The 14,896-nt window shown below is 48.0% G+C and overlaps 1 protein-coding gene across 7 annotated transcripts in view; it reads right to left on the bottom strand.

The window, feature by feature from the left end:
- The window catches only part of LOC135057044 (gastrula zinc finger protein XlCGF26.1-like), a 353,457-nt gene that overhangs the window by 255,595 nt on the left and 82,966 nt on the right, over positions 1 to 14,896 (bottom strand). The window lies entirely within an intron of this gene.

The raw sequence follows: 14,896 nt of genomic DNA on the forward strand, positions 1-14,896 counted from the left end.
TAAGGGAAAACACTGTGCCCGGACGAGCTGACATAATAAGGAAGGATTTTGAATCCCGGGTAAGACTCATACCAGCCACACCAATCACACCGTACAACTTGTGATATTATATCCAGTTTGACAGTATGAAAACAACTGAGCCTCTCAACAGATGGCTCAACAATAACCCTTTAGTTAGCAATAACTATGTACAAGTATTGCAGACAATCCGCCCTGCATCCACTACGGACTACGAGAAATAGAATTACCGGTGAGTAAATTCTTATTTTCTCTGACGTCCTAGTGGATGCTGGGAACTCCGAAAGGACCATGGGGATTATACCAAAGCTCCCAAACGGGCGGGAGAGTGCGGATGACTCTGCAGCACCGAATGAGAGAACTCAAGGTCCTCCTCAGCCAGGGTATCAAATTTATAGAATTTAGCAAACGTGTTTGCCCCTGACCAAGTAGCTGCTCGGCAAAGTTGTAAAGCCGAGACCCCTCGGGCAGCCGCCCAAGTTGAGCCCACCTTCCTTGTGGAATGGGCATTTACAGATTTTGGCTGTGGCAGGCCTGCCACAGAATGTGCAAGCTGAATTGTACTACAAATCCAACGAGCTATAGTCTGCTTAGAAGCAGGAGCACCCAGCTTGTTGGGTGCATACAGAATAAACAGCGAGTCAGACTTTCTGACTCCAGCCGTCCTGGAAACATATATTTTCAGGGCCCTGACAACGTCAAGCAACTTGGAGTCCTCCAAGTCCTTAGTAGCCGCAGGCACCACAATAGGCTGGTTCAGGTGAAACGCTGACACCACCTTAGGGAGAAACTGGGGACGAGTCCTCAATTCTGCCCTATCCATATGGAAGATCAGATAAGGGCTTTTACATGATAAAGCCGCCAATTCGGATACTCGCCTGGCCGAAGCCAAGGCCAATAACATGACCACTTTCCACGTGAGATATTTCAGATCCACGGTTTTTAGTGGCTCAAACCAATGTGATTTCAAGAAACTCAACACCACGTTGAGATCCCAAGGTGCCACAGGAGGCACAAAGGGGGGCTGAATATGCAGCACTCCTTTTACAAATGTCTGAACTTCCGGTACTGAAGCTAATTCTTTTTGAAAGAAAATCGACAGAGCCGAGATCTGTACTTTAATGGATCCTAGTTTTAGGCCCATATTCACTCCTGCTTGCAGGAAATGCAGAAATCGACCTAGTTGAAATTCCTCTGTTGGGGCCTTTTTGGCCTCACACCATGCAACATATTTCCGCCATATGCGGTGATAATGATTTGCCGTAACATCTTTCCTGGCTTTAATAAGCGTAGGAATGACTTCCTCCGGAATGCCCTTTTCCTTCAGGATCCGGCGTTCAAACGCCATGCCGTCAAACGCAGCCGCGGTAAGTCTTGGAACAGACAGGGCCCCTGCTGTAGCAGGTCTTGTCTGAGCGGCAGAGGCCACGGGTCCTCTGAGATCATTTCTTGAAGTTCCGGGTACCACGCTCGTCTTGGCCAATCCGGAACCACGAGAATTGTTTTTACTCCTCGCTTTCTTATTATTCTCAATACCTTTGGTATGAGAGGCAGAGGAGGAAACACATAAACTGACTGGTACACCCACGGTGTCACTAGAGCGTCCACAGCTAACGCCTGAAGGTCTCTTGACCTGGCGCAATAACTCTCTAGTTTTTTGTTTAGGCGGGACGCCATCATGTCCACCTGTGGCCGATCCCACTGATCTACAATCATCTGGAAGACTTCTGGATGAAGTCCCCACTCTCCCGGGTGGAGGTCGTGCCTGCTGAGGAAGTCTGCTTCCCATTTGTTCACTCCCGGAATGAACACTGCTGACAGTGCTAGTACATGATTTTCCGCCCATCGGAGAATTCTTGTGGCTTCTGCCATTGCGATCCTGCTTCTTGTGCCGCCCTGTCGATTTACATGGGCGACCGCCGTGATGTTGTCTGACTGAATCAGCACCGGCTGGTGTAGGAGCAGGGATTTTGCTTGACTTAGGGCATTGTAAATGGCCCTTAGTTCCAGAATATTTATGTGTAAGGAAGTCTCCTGACTTGACCATAGTCCTTGGAAGTTTCTTCCCTGAGTGACTGCCCCCCAGCCTCGAAGGCTGGCATCCGTGGTCACCAGGACCCAGTCCTGTATGCCGAATCTGCGGCCCTCTAGAAGATGAGCACTCTGCAGCCACCACAGTAGAGACACCCTGGTTCTTGGAGACAGGGTTATCAAGCGATGCATCTGAAGATGCGATCCGGACCATTTGTCCAACAGGTCCCACTGAAAAATTCTGGCATGGAACCTGCCGAAGGGACTTGCTTCGTAAGAAGCCACCATCTTTCCCAGGACTCGCGTGCAGTGATGCACCGACACCTGTTTTGGTTTCAGGAGGTCTCTGACTAGAGATGACAACTCCCTGGCTTTCTCCTCCGAGAGAAACACTTTTTTCTGGACTGTATCCAGAATCATACCCAGGAACATTAGACGTGTCGTCGGAACCAGCTGTGACTTTGGAATATTCAGAATCCAGCCGTGCTGGTGCAGCACTTCCTGAGATAGTGCTACTCCCACCAACAACTGTTCCTTGGACCTCGCCTTTATCAGGAGATCGTCCAAGTACGGGATAATTAAAACTCCCTTTTTTCGAAGGAGTATCATCATTTCTGCCATAACCTTGGTAAATACCCTCGGTGCCGTGGACAGTCCAAACGGCAGCGTCTGGAATTGGTAATGGCAATCCTGTACCACAAATCTGAGGTACTCCTGGTGAGGGTGGTAAATGGGGACATGCAAGTAAGCATCCTTGATGTCCAGGGATACCATGTAATCCCCCTCGTCCAGGCTTGCAATAACCGCCCTGAGCGATTCCATCTTGAACTTGAATTTTTTTATGTACGTGTTCAAGGATTTCAAATTTAAAATAAGTCTCACCGAACCGTCCGGTTTCGGCACCACAAATAGTGTGGAATAGTAACCCCGGCCCTGTTGAAGTAGGGGTACCTTGATTATCACCTGCTGGGAATAAAGCTTGTGAATTGCCGTTAGCACCGCCTCCCTGTCCGAGGGAGCAATCGGCAAGGCAGATTTTAGGAACCGGTGGGGTGGAGATGCCTCGAATTCCAACTTGTATCCCTGAGATACTATTTGAAGGATCCAGGGATCCACCTGTGAGCGAGCCCACTGATCGCTGAAATTCTTGAGGCGGCCCCCCACCGTACCTGGCTCCGCCTGTGGAGCCCCACCGTCATGCGGCGGACTTGGAAGACGAAGCGGGGGAGGACTTTTGCTCCTGGGAACCTGCTGTTTGTTGCAGCCTTTTTCCCCTACCTCTGCCTCTAGACAGAAAAGACCCGCCTTTTCCACGCTTGTTTTTCTGGGTCCGAAAGGACTGAACCTGATAAAACGGCGCCTTCTTAGGCTGTGAGGGGACATGGGGTAAAAATGCTGACTTCCCAGACGTTGCTGTGGAAACTAGGTCCGAGAGACTATCCCCAAATAATTCCTCACCCTTATAAGGCAAAACTTCCATGTGCCTTTTAGAATCTGCATCTCCTGTCCACTGGCGAGTCCATAAGCCTCTCCTAGCAGAAATGGACAATGCACTTACTTTAGATGCCAGCCGGCAGATTTCCCTCTGTGCATCACTCATATATAAGACTGAGTCTTTGATATGGTCTATGGTTAGCAGAATCGTGTCTCTGTCTAGTGTGTCAATATTTTCTGACAGTTTATCTGACCACGCAGCGGCAGCACTGCACATCCATGCTGACGCAATAGCTGGTCTAAGTATAATGCCTGAGTGTGTATATACAGACTTCAGGATCGCCTCCTGCTTTCTATCAGCAGGTTCCTTGAGGGCGGCCGTATCCGGAGACGGTAGTGCCACCTTTTTAGACAAGCGTGTGGGCGCTTTATCCACCCTAGGAGGTGTTTCCCAACGTGACCTATCCTCTGTCGGGAAAGGGAACGCCAACAGTAACTTCTTAGGAATTACCAATTTCTTATCAGGGAAAGCCCACGCTTCTTCACACACTTCATTTAATTCCTCTGATGGGGGAAAAACTACGGGTAGTTTTTTCTCCCCAAACATAATACCCTTTTTAGTGGTACCTGGATTTATATCAGAGATGTGTAACACCTCTTTCATTGCCTCAATCATGCAGTGAATGGCCTTAGTGGGCATCAGATTAGACTCATCATCGTCGACACTGGTGTCAGTATCAGTGTCGATGTCTGCGTCTGCAAACTGAGGTAGCGGGCGTTTTAGAGCCCCTGACGACCTTTGAGATACCTGGACAGGCACGAGCTGAGAACCCGGCTGTCCCACATTTGGCATGTCGTCAAATTTCTTATGTAAGGAGTCTATACGTGCACTTATCTCTTTCCATAAGCTCATCCACTCATGTGTCTGCCCCGCAGGGGGTGACATCCCTTCTAACGGCATTTGCTCCGTCTCCACATCATTATCCTCATCAAACATGTCGACACAGCTGTACCGACACACCGCACACACACAGGGAATGCTCTAATAGAGGACAGGACCCACAAAAGCCCTTTGGGGGGACAGAGTGAGAGTATGCCAGCACACACCAGAGCGCTATATAATGCAGGGACTAACTGAGTTATGTCCCCTATAGCTGCTTTTACTATATAAATGTATACTGCGCCTAAATTTAGTGCCCCCCCTCTGTTTTTTACCCTTTGCTGTAGTGTAGCCTGCAGGGAAGAGCCAGGGAGCTTCCTTCCAGCGGAGCTGTGAGGGAAAAATGGCGCCAGTGTGCTGAGGGAGATAGCTCCGCCCCTTTTCCGCTGACTGTTCTCCCGCTTTTTCCTATATTCTGGCAGGGGTATTTTCCACATATATAGCCTCTGGGGCTATATATTGTGGTAATTTTGCCAGCCAAGGTGTTTTTATTGCTTCTCAGGGTGCCCCCCCCCCCCAGCGCCCTGCACCCTCAGTGACCGGAGTGTGAAGTGTGTATGAGGAGCAATGGCGCACAGCTGCAGTGCTGTGCGCTACCTTGGTGAAGACTTGATGTCTTCTGCCGCCGATTTTCCGGACCTCTTCTTGCTTCTGGCTCTGTAAGGGGGACGGCGGCGCGGCTCCGGGACCGAACACCAAGGACTGGGCCTGCGGTCGATCCCTCTGGAGCTAACGGTGTCCAGTAGCCTAAGAAGCCCAAGCTGGCTGCAAGCAGGCAGGTTCGCTTCTTCTCCCCTTAGTCCCTCGCTGCAGTGAGCCTGTTGCCAGCAGGTCTCACTGAAAAAAAAAAACCTAATTCTATACTTTCTTTCTAAAGGCTCAGGAGAGCCCCTAGTGTGCATCCAACCTCGGCCGGGCACAAAATCTAACTGAGGCTTGGAGGAGGGTCATAGTGGGAGGAGCCAGTGCACACCAGGTAGTCCTAAATCTTTCTAGAGTGCCCAGCCTCCTTCGGAGCCCGCTATTCCCCATGGTCCTTTCGGAGTTCCCAGCATCCACTAGGACGTCAGAGAAACTACCAGTAGTTTTTCCTCCATCTGAGGAGTTAAATGAAGTGTGTGAAGAAGCGTGGGCTTCTCCCGATAAGAAACTGGTAATTTCTAAGTGGTTACTAATGGCGTACCCTTTCCCGCCAGAGGATAGGTCACGCTGGGAAACATCCCCTAGGGTGGATAAAGCGCTCACACGCTTATCAAAAAAGGTGACACTACCCTCTCCGGATACGGCCGCCCTGAAGGAATCTACTGATAGAAAACAGGAGGCTATCCTGAAATGTATATATACACACACAGGTGTCATACTGAGACCGGCTATTGCTTCAGCCTGGATGTGCAGTGCTGCTGCTGCGTGGTCAGATTCCCTATCAGAAAATATAGATACCCTAGATAGGGACACTATATTGCTAACCATAGAGCATATAAAAGACGCAGTCTTATACATGAGGGATATTTGCCGGCTGGCATCCAAAATTAGTGCAATGTCCATTTCTGCCAGGAGAGGGCTATGGATTCGGCAGTGGACAGGAGATGCAGATTCCAAAAGACACATGGAAGTTCTGCCTTATAAGGGTGATGAGTTGTTCGGGGATGGTCTCTCGGACCTCGTTTCCACAGCGACAGCTGGGAAGTCTACATTTTTACCCCATGTTCCCTCACAACCAAAGAAAGCACCGTATTATCAGGTACAGTCCTTTCGGCCCAATAAGGGCAAGCGGGTTAAAGGTGCGTCCTTTCTGCCCAGGGGCAGAGGTAGGGGCAAGAAGCTGCAGCATGCAGCCAGTTCCCAGGAGCAAAAGCCCCCCCCCCCCCCCGCTTCCTCTAAGTCCACAGCATGACGCTGGGGCTCCACAGGCGGAGCCAGGTACGGTGGGGGCCCGTCTCAAATTTTTCAGCAATCAGTGGGCTCGCTCTCAGGTGGACCCCTGGATTTTTCCAATAGTATCTCAGGGGTACATGCTGGAATTTGAGACGTCTCCTCCCCGCCGTTTCCTCAAATCTGCCTTGCCAACCACTCGCTCAGACAGGGAAGCAGTGTTACAGGCAATTCACAAGCTGTATTCACAACAGGTGATAGTAAAGGTACCCCTACTTCAACAAGGACGGGGTTACTATTCCACAATGTTTGTGGTACCGAAACCGGACGGTTCGGTGAGACCCATTTTAAATTTTAAATCCTTTAACACATATATCAAAAAATTCAAGTTCAAGATGGAATCGCTCAGGGCGGTTATTGCAAGCCTGGACGATGGGGATTACATGGTATCACTGGACATCAAGGATGCTTACCTGCATGTCCCCATTTACCATCCTCACCAGGAGTACCTCAGATTTGTGGTACAGGATTGTCATTACCAATTCCAGACGTTGCCGTTCGGTCTATCCACGGCTCCGAGGGTCTTTACCAAGGTAATGGCCGAAATGATGATACTCCTGCAAAAGAAAGGAGTTTTAATTATTCCGTACTTGGACGATCTCCTGATAAAGGCGAGGTCCAGAGAGCAGTTGTTAGTCAGGGTAGCACTATCTCGGGAAGTGCTACAACAGCACGGTTGGAATTTAAACATTACAAAGTCACAGCTGGTTCCTACGACACGTCTACTATTCCTAGGGATGGTTCTGGACACAGAACAGAAAAAAGTGTTTCTCCCGGAGGAGAAGGCCAAGGAGCTGTCATCTCTAGTCAGAGGCCTCCTGAAACCAAAACAGGTGTCGGTGCATCACTGCACGCGGATCCTGGGAAAAATGGTAGCTTCTTACGAAGCGATTCCATTCGGCAGGTTCCATGCAAGAACTTTTCAGTGGGACCTGTTGGACAAGTGGTCCGGATCGCATCTTCAGATGCATCGTCTGATAACCCTGTCTCCAAGGACAAGGGTATCCCTGCTGTGGTGGCTGCAGAGTGCTCATCTTCAAGAGGGCCGCAGATTCGGCATACAAGACTGGGTCCTGGTGACCACGGATGCCAGCCTTCGAGGCTGGGGGGCAGTCACACAGGGAAGAAACTTCCAAGGACTATGGTCAAGTCAGGAGACTTCCCTGCACATAAATATTCTGGAACTAAGGGCCATTTACAATGCCCTAAGTCAGGCAAAACCACTGCTTCAAAACCAGCCGGTACTGACCCAGTCAGACAACATCACGGCGGTCGCCCATGTAAACCGACAGGGCGGCACGAGAAGCAGGACGGCGATGGCAGAAGCCACAAAAATTCTCAGATGGGCGGAGAATCACGTCTTAGCACTGTCAGCAGTGTTCATTCCGGGAGTGGACAACTGGGAAGCAGACTTCCTCAGCAGACACGACCTACACCCGGGAGAGTGGGGACTTCATCCAGAAGTCTTCCAACTGATTGTAAGCCGTTGGGAAAGGCCACAGGTGGACATGATGGCGTCCCGCCTAAACAAAAAACTAGAGAGATATTGCGCCAGGTCAAGAGACCCTCAGGCGATAGCTGTGGACGCTCTAGTGACACCGTGGGTGTACCAGTCGGTTTATGTGTTCCCTCCTCTGCCTCTCATACCAAAGGTATTGAGAATAATAAGAAGACGAGGAGTAAGAACGATACTCGTGGTTCCGGATTGGCCAAGAAGAGCTTGGTACCCAGAACTTCAAGAAATGATAGCAGAGGACCCATGGCCTCTGCCGCTCAGACAGGATCTGCTACAGCAGGGGCCCTGTCTGTTCCAAGACTTAACGCAGCTGCGTTTGACAGCATGGCGGTTGAACACCGGATCCTAAAAGAAAAAGGCATTCCGGAGGAAGTCATTCCTACGCTGATTAAAGCTAGGAAAGAAGTAACCGCAAAACATTATCACCGTATTTGGCGGAAATATGTTGCGCGGTGTGAGGCCAGGAAGGCCCCAACAGAGGAATTTCAGCTGGGTCGATTTCTGCACTTCCTACAGTCAGGGGTGACTATGGGCCTAAAATTGGGTTCCATTAAGGTCCAGATTTCGGCTCTGTCGATTTTCTTCCAGAAAGAACTGGCTTCACTGCCTGAAGTTCAGACATTTGTAAAGGGGGTGCTGCATATTCAACCCCCTTTTGTGCCTCCAGTGGCACCTTGGGATCTCAACGTGGTGTTTAGTTTCCTAAAATCACATTGGTTTGAGCCACTTAAGACCGTGGATCTGAAAAATCTCACGTGGAAAGTGGTCATGTTATTGGCCTTGGCTTCGGCCAGGCGTGTGTCAGAATTGTCATGTCATGTAAAAGCCCTTATCTGATTTTCCATATGGATAGGGCAGAATTGAGGACTCGTCCCCAGTTTCTCCCTAAGGTGGTGTCAGCTTTTCACTTGAACCAACCTATTGTAGTACCTGCAGCTACTAGGGACTTGGAGGATTCCAAGTTACTGGACGTAGTCAGGGCCTTGAAAATTTATGTTTCCAGGACAGCTGGAGTCAGGAAGATTGACTCGCTTTTTATCCTGTATGCACCCAACAAGCTGGGTGCTCCTGCTTCTAAGCAGACTATTGCTCGCTGGATTTGTAGCACAATTCAGTTGGCGCATTCTGCGGCTGGACTGCCGCATCCTAAATAAAAAAAAGCCCATTCAGGGAGGAAAGTGGGCTCATCTTGGGCAGCTGCCCGAGGGGTCTCGGCTTTACAACTTTGCCGAGCTACTACTTGGTCAGGGGAAAACACGTTTGCTAGATTCTACAAATTTGATACCTTGGCTGAGGAGGACCTTGAGTTCTCTCATTCGGTGCTGCAGAGTCATCCGCACTCTCCCGCCCGTTTGGGAGCTTTGGTACATGGTCCTTACGGAGTCCCAGCATCCACTTAGGACGTTAGAGAAAATAAGATTTTACTCACCGGTAAATCTATTTGTCGTAGTCTGTAGTGGATGCTGGGTGCCCATCCCAAGTGCGGATTGTCTGCAATACTTGTACAAAGTTATTGTTGTTAAAGGGTTATCGTTGAGCCATCTGTTGAGAGGCTCAGTTGTTATCATACTGTTAACTGGGTATTGTATCAAGAGTTATACGGTGTGATTGGTGTGGCTGGTATGAGTCTTACCCGGGATTCAAAATCCTTCCTTATTGTGTCAGCTCTTCCGGGCACAGTATCCTAGCGGAGGTCTGGAGGAGGGTCATAGTGGGAGGAGCCAGTGCACACCAGTTAGACCTAAAGCTTTCTTTATAGTTGTGCCCAGTCTCCTGCGGAGCCGCTATTCCCCATGGTCCTTACGGAGTCCCAGCATCCACTACGGACTACGAGAAATATATTTACCAGTGAGTAAAATCTTATTTTCTGTTATTATAAACCTGAAGGATTCACGTATGGTGCTTTTGTATTCTACTCCATGAGACCACAGGTTAATTTTCTATCCCTGACAGGACTTGCAGCGGTCTCTGTCCAAGTCCCATGCCTGACGGGACTCATTACACATCTCCGGCAGGGTCCACAGGTTATCCACAGGATAACAATGGGATATGATGAATCAACAGCGGATTTGCAGCAATCGGTCAAAGTTTTTCCAGCCTCCCAGCATGCAACGGGCCCAGCATATATCCCGGCCTCCTTGTTCAGGCAAATCAGTTTTTTGCTTGGTGCGGCAGGAGCCGGACCATGGTCAGAGGGCTGCTGGTTCTTAGCAGTCCTAAGCTTTCTTATTTTATTGTCTTACTATTTTTTTGAGTGATCTTTCTAAAGAGCGTCTTATACGTACCTTAGAAAGTCGCTCCAACAACTCTCCGCCGGGTTGTGACAACGCTTACTCATGAGTATAGTGCTGTTTCGGCGGGCGTCTGTGTCGGATATACTAGCAGGGCCAGCAGACATTACCGGGCTGTGGCTGGAGCACGGGGAGAAGGTAAGGTATCGATTTCGCTTAGAAGGGGAATACGGACACAGCCACACTATTTTGGGAAGGAGACTACCAAACAGTCACTGATGCGGCTGCCACCACGGGTGCACCAGTGCTAGGCCTTTGAGATCAGAGGCTCCAGGAATAGTATGAGGCCGCGATCCCTAGGGTTGATGTCAGCAGTGGGGAGTCAGATGCTCTCCTGGTTGCCCCTCCCCCAGATCATGACCTCCGCGTCTCCCGCCATGCACTGTTTCCCACTTCCGTATCAGACGCTGTATACGTAGGGGACCCAGTCGCAGCATAGGCGGCTGTGTGACTGGTGCGTCCGTCTTCACTGAGCATCTTTGTTCACTATAGGTTCATGGAGCAGCAGTGTACAGTGTAGCTGGATCTACTCAGCGTTCGCTAATGTATTGATCGGTTCTGGAAGCGAGGAGAGTCTTCCTGTATTCCACTCTACTGAGTAAGGGTTATACAGCACTAAGTCTCTAGCTACCTTCTAAGTACAAATAGTTAGATAAAGTGCCTATTGCATACGAGTCTGTATACATTTACTGCTGTTTCTTTCACATTTGCGTCTGAATACGTTAGATCTGTTTAAAACATGATAATATGTTCTCCTTCATACTTAAAAGTAGCTGTAGTTGATGTTGTGCTCATATTGCTTAATATACTAATGTATAACATGTGACTGACTGCTAGTGTGATTGCTGACTTTACTAGATTTCTGTCAGTTTGTTTATTCCAATCCAAAATGACGGTGCATGGGTAGGGTTGGATTTGTCACTTTAAAAAGCTTAACGTGATTACAGTCACAAATTGTATAGTACACTGTGGAAGTGTTGATTATTTATCATGTCTAAGAGCGACAACGGTGAGGAAGGTACACTCACAGCAACACCAACACTATCATGTTTGCCTTGCAAAAATGTGTTATCCTCTCAGGATCTGGTTCAGGATGGTTTGTGTGCAAATTGTTTTAGCTTTCATCAGAGGTTAATGAAAAATACAAGGCAGATTCAGGTACAGATGGATCCACCTAGGGCTATGTTTGCACAGACTTTATCCAGTATAGCTGATCGGATAATTCCTCCAACTCCTGTACCAGGGATAGGTTACACCAGGCATTCCCAACCGCAGTCCTCAAGGTACACCAACAGTGCAGGTTTTAGTGATATCCAGGCTTCAGCACAGATGGTTAAATCAAAATACTAATTAAATCACCTGTGTTCAAGCCTGGATATCACTAAAAATAGGATTTTGGTACTTACCAGGTAAATCCTTTTCTTTGAATCCATAGGGGGCACTGGAGTACTCTTGGGATATGGACGGGCGCAGCCGAACAAAGGCACTGAATATTTAAATTTAGGACTCTCCCCCCTCCATATCCCCGAGTACCTCAGTGTACGACCTCAGTGTTTTTTACTGAGCGAACAGGAACTATATAGAGAGGTTGACAATGGAGAATTCCTATAACCTGACGGACAACAACAAAGTTGACCCATAACTTTACTGTCAACTAAACAGTTGACACCATAACCGATAGAAATTTATAATTTGAACCAATCGGTGAAATTGTGTTACCATAAGCTCCTCTGAGCTTAATACCAACTAGGTAAAACGTGTTACCCTAAGCTCCTTTGAGCTTAAAACAACCCAGGTAAAACTGCTCTGGGTGGGCGTCCAGTGCCCCCTATGGATTCAAAGAAAAGGATTTACCTGGTAAGTACCAAAATCCTATTTTCTTTTTCATCCACTAGGGGTCACTGGAGTACTCTTGGGACGTACCAAAGCTTCCCTCGTGGGCGGGAGAGCTGTTTGATACTTGTAACAGTAGGCAGCCAAAGCTAGATGCTGATGCCGCCACCATTCATAACGTGTAAACGTGCACAAACGTGGTGCACTGAAGGCTATGTAGCCGCGTCGTAGACGCTCCACGACCCGCTGGGTCTGACATTCCCACAGAACCTGTGGGATGAGCTATTACTGACGTAGGCGATTGTAACTTAGCCTTAAAGTAAGCCTGACTTGTAGTCATTATTATCCAACTGGATAATGTCTGCTGAGAAACTGGCTAACCCCAGTTGGCAGCATCATAGAGAACAAACAACGTATCCGTATCACGTACCGTAGACGTTCGGGACATATATAAACGCGTAATGCGTGTACCACATTCAGAATTCTAGAATGTGCTGTCCACACAGGAACCACTATTGGTATATTGATGTGAAGAATACGAAAGCGGAACTCGTTCGAAGATCTGCTTTGTCATGAGAAAACTCAAATACGGTGGCTTGGAATACAAGGCACTCAAATATGAAAACAAAACCCTTGCCGAAGCCAAGGCCAGAAGAAAAATGTTTTCCAAATTGAGAAACTTAATCCCCATTTGTTGTAAGGGTTCAAAATATGAAAACTGAAAGAAATCTGAACCCAACCTCAAGCCACCTGGCGCTGTAGGTGGGATAAATAGAGTCTGAACTTTGATGACACCTTCTAGAAAGGTGTGTACAGACGCAATAGAGGCAAACCTCTTTGAAAATAAGTTTACTCCACAGATACCTGCACCCTCAGTGCAGATAAACGCAGTTTTCCATCCCACCCCGTTTAACAGAATACGGGTAACTTGAAGGATGATGTCGGAAACTTCCGAGCTTTACCACCTATGTAAGCACACGAAATTTTGTAATAATGAGCTGCCTTAAGCGGCTTACTAGCTCGTAACATGGTTGGTATAACCGATACTGTAATGCTCTATTTCTTAAGAGGGCGGTCTGAACCCTCACCCCGTCAACCGCAGCTGCGGTACATAGGTAATAGGTACATAGGTAACTATGTGTAAAAGAACGTTCCCTGTTGTAACAGGTTGGACGTATTATGAGCGGGCCAAGATCGTGTGCAAGTATTCTTTGGAGATTCGAGAAGCAAGTTCTCCGAAACCCATGAGATATCACCAGTATGACTGTGACGAACTGTCTTATGATCCGTTTTGGCAACGGAGAGAGCAGCGGAAAATGGTGGAACCAGATACCCGATGCTAAATGACCACATGAATGTGAGAGACTCCACCGCCACTGCCCTTGTGATCTGTTGTTTTGTACACATACTGTAATTGTGGCGAGATGCCATCATGTATACCTGAGGGTAACCCCCTTCTGTGGACTCACATATGAAACCCTGTGGATTTAATGTCCAGTTTTCAGGTTCTAAATCCTGACGGGTGAGATCATCTGTGTAACAGATGTCCACTCACGGAATGAACCCCGTTGCCATTTTCACATAATGGTGTTCTGAGCAATTGAGGATTCGAGTTACCTGCCGCATTGCCATGCGGCTTCTTGGTTCTCCCTGGTTGTTGTGTATGCAACTGCCGTTGCGTTGTCTGACTGCCCCTGGTCAGTCTGAAAGCGAAGCATGTAGTGCATTGTAAAATGCACGGAGTTCCAGGACATTTATCGACAGCAATCTGTCGTGATCCGTTTTAGAACCTTTGTCGCTGATCTTTTTTAACTACAACTACTGAACCTCTGCGACTCTCGTCCAGAGTATATACACCCTCGCCCCTCTGTGGGAAACGCGAGTGAAGGCCGGTGAACGAAATCGCTTGAAACACATTATTATTCTTAACAGGTGAATACACCAATGTACCGCTAGTGTGCGTGTTTTGCACTAATTACTAGATGTACATTTGTTCTTGCTGGTGTAGTAGGTAAATGTCTTTGATTTACCGTATTTATAATCTTACCTAGGAATTGACATCGTTTAGACGGAATTAGATGCGATTGTTTTTGAACTTGATCTGCCACCGCAGTATACATTAGTAGCGCAAGTTAGAGGAACTTTGTTGAGACAGAGTTCTTATGAGCAGATCGTCTAAAATAGAGCAACTCTGTTGAGACAGAGTTCTTATGTGAGATGAGCTATCATCACCAACATCACTTTGGTAAATACCCGAGGCGATAAGAAACGGTAGACCTGAAATGGTTAATGGTTGTGGCGATTTGCAAACGCTAGAACCTGTGATGAACAAACCGGAATGGGTAAATACGCAATGTGAAGATCAAGTGCAATTATGCAATTTTGTGGCTCCAATAAGCAAATACTAACCGCAGAAAATACATTTTCCAACTGCAGCAAGTGACTTGCTGATTGAGATTGCGACGGAGCTGTCTGGTTTTGCTCAAACAGAGGGGAATAAGTAACCCTGACTCTGTTGGTGTACTACTGCCTGGATTATAAAGACAGCTGAAAACCAGCAAAGACTAACTGGGAAGCTGCCAAACCATTCGACAGAGGCAGTCTTGTCCTTTAATTTGTAAATAGCTGAGACCTCCATGAGTTGAAGTCTGGAAACCCCGCAACTGTAACATGTAAAGACGCGCTTCCACAATGGAAAAGAGGTCATCAAACCACTGGCTTGCTGACTATAGCGTCCTGTCGTTACAAGGCGTGACTGTACGCGTCTAAAGGGATTAAACGCCGGCACAAGTATTCCGTTTTGATACTGGATGCGGTAATGGCTGAATATCAAATTTAGGACCAAACAAGCTCTGGCCTTGTCGTGCTGAACTAGCGACGATGAAAAGTGAGAAACGAAGT

The sequence above is a fragment of the Pseudophryne corroboree genome, chromosome 3, assembly GCF_028390025.1.
Source record: "Pseudophryne corroboree isolate aPseCor3 chromosome 3, aPseCor3.hap2, whole genome shotgun sequence".
Classification (NCBI taxonomy): Eukaryota; Metazoa; Chordata; class Amphibia; order Anura; family Myobatrachidae; genus Pseudophryne; species Pseudophryne corroboree.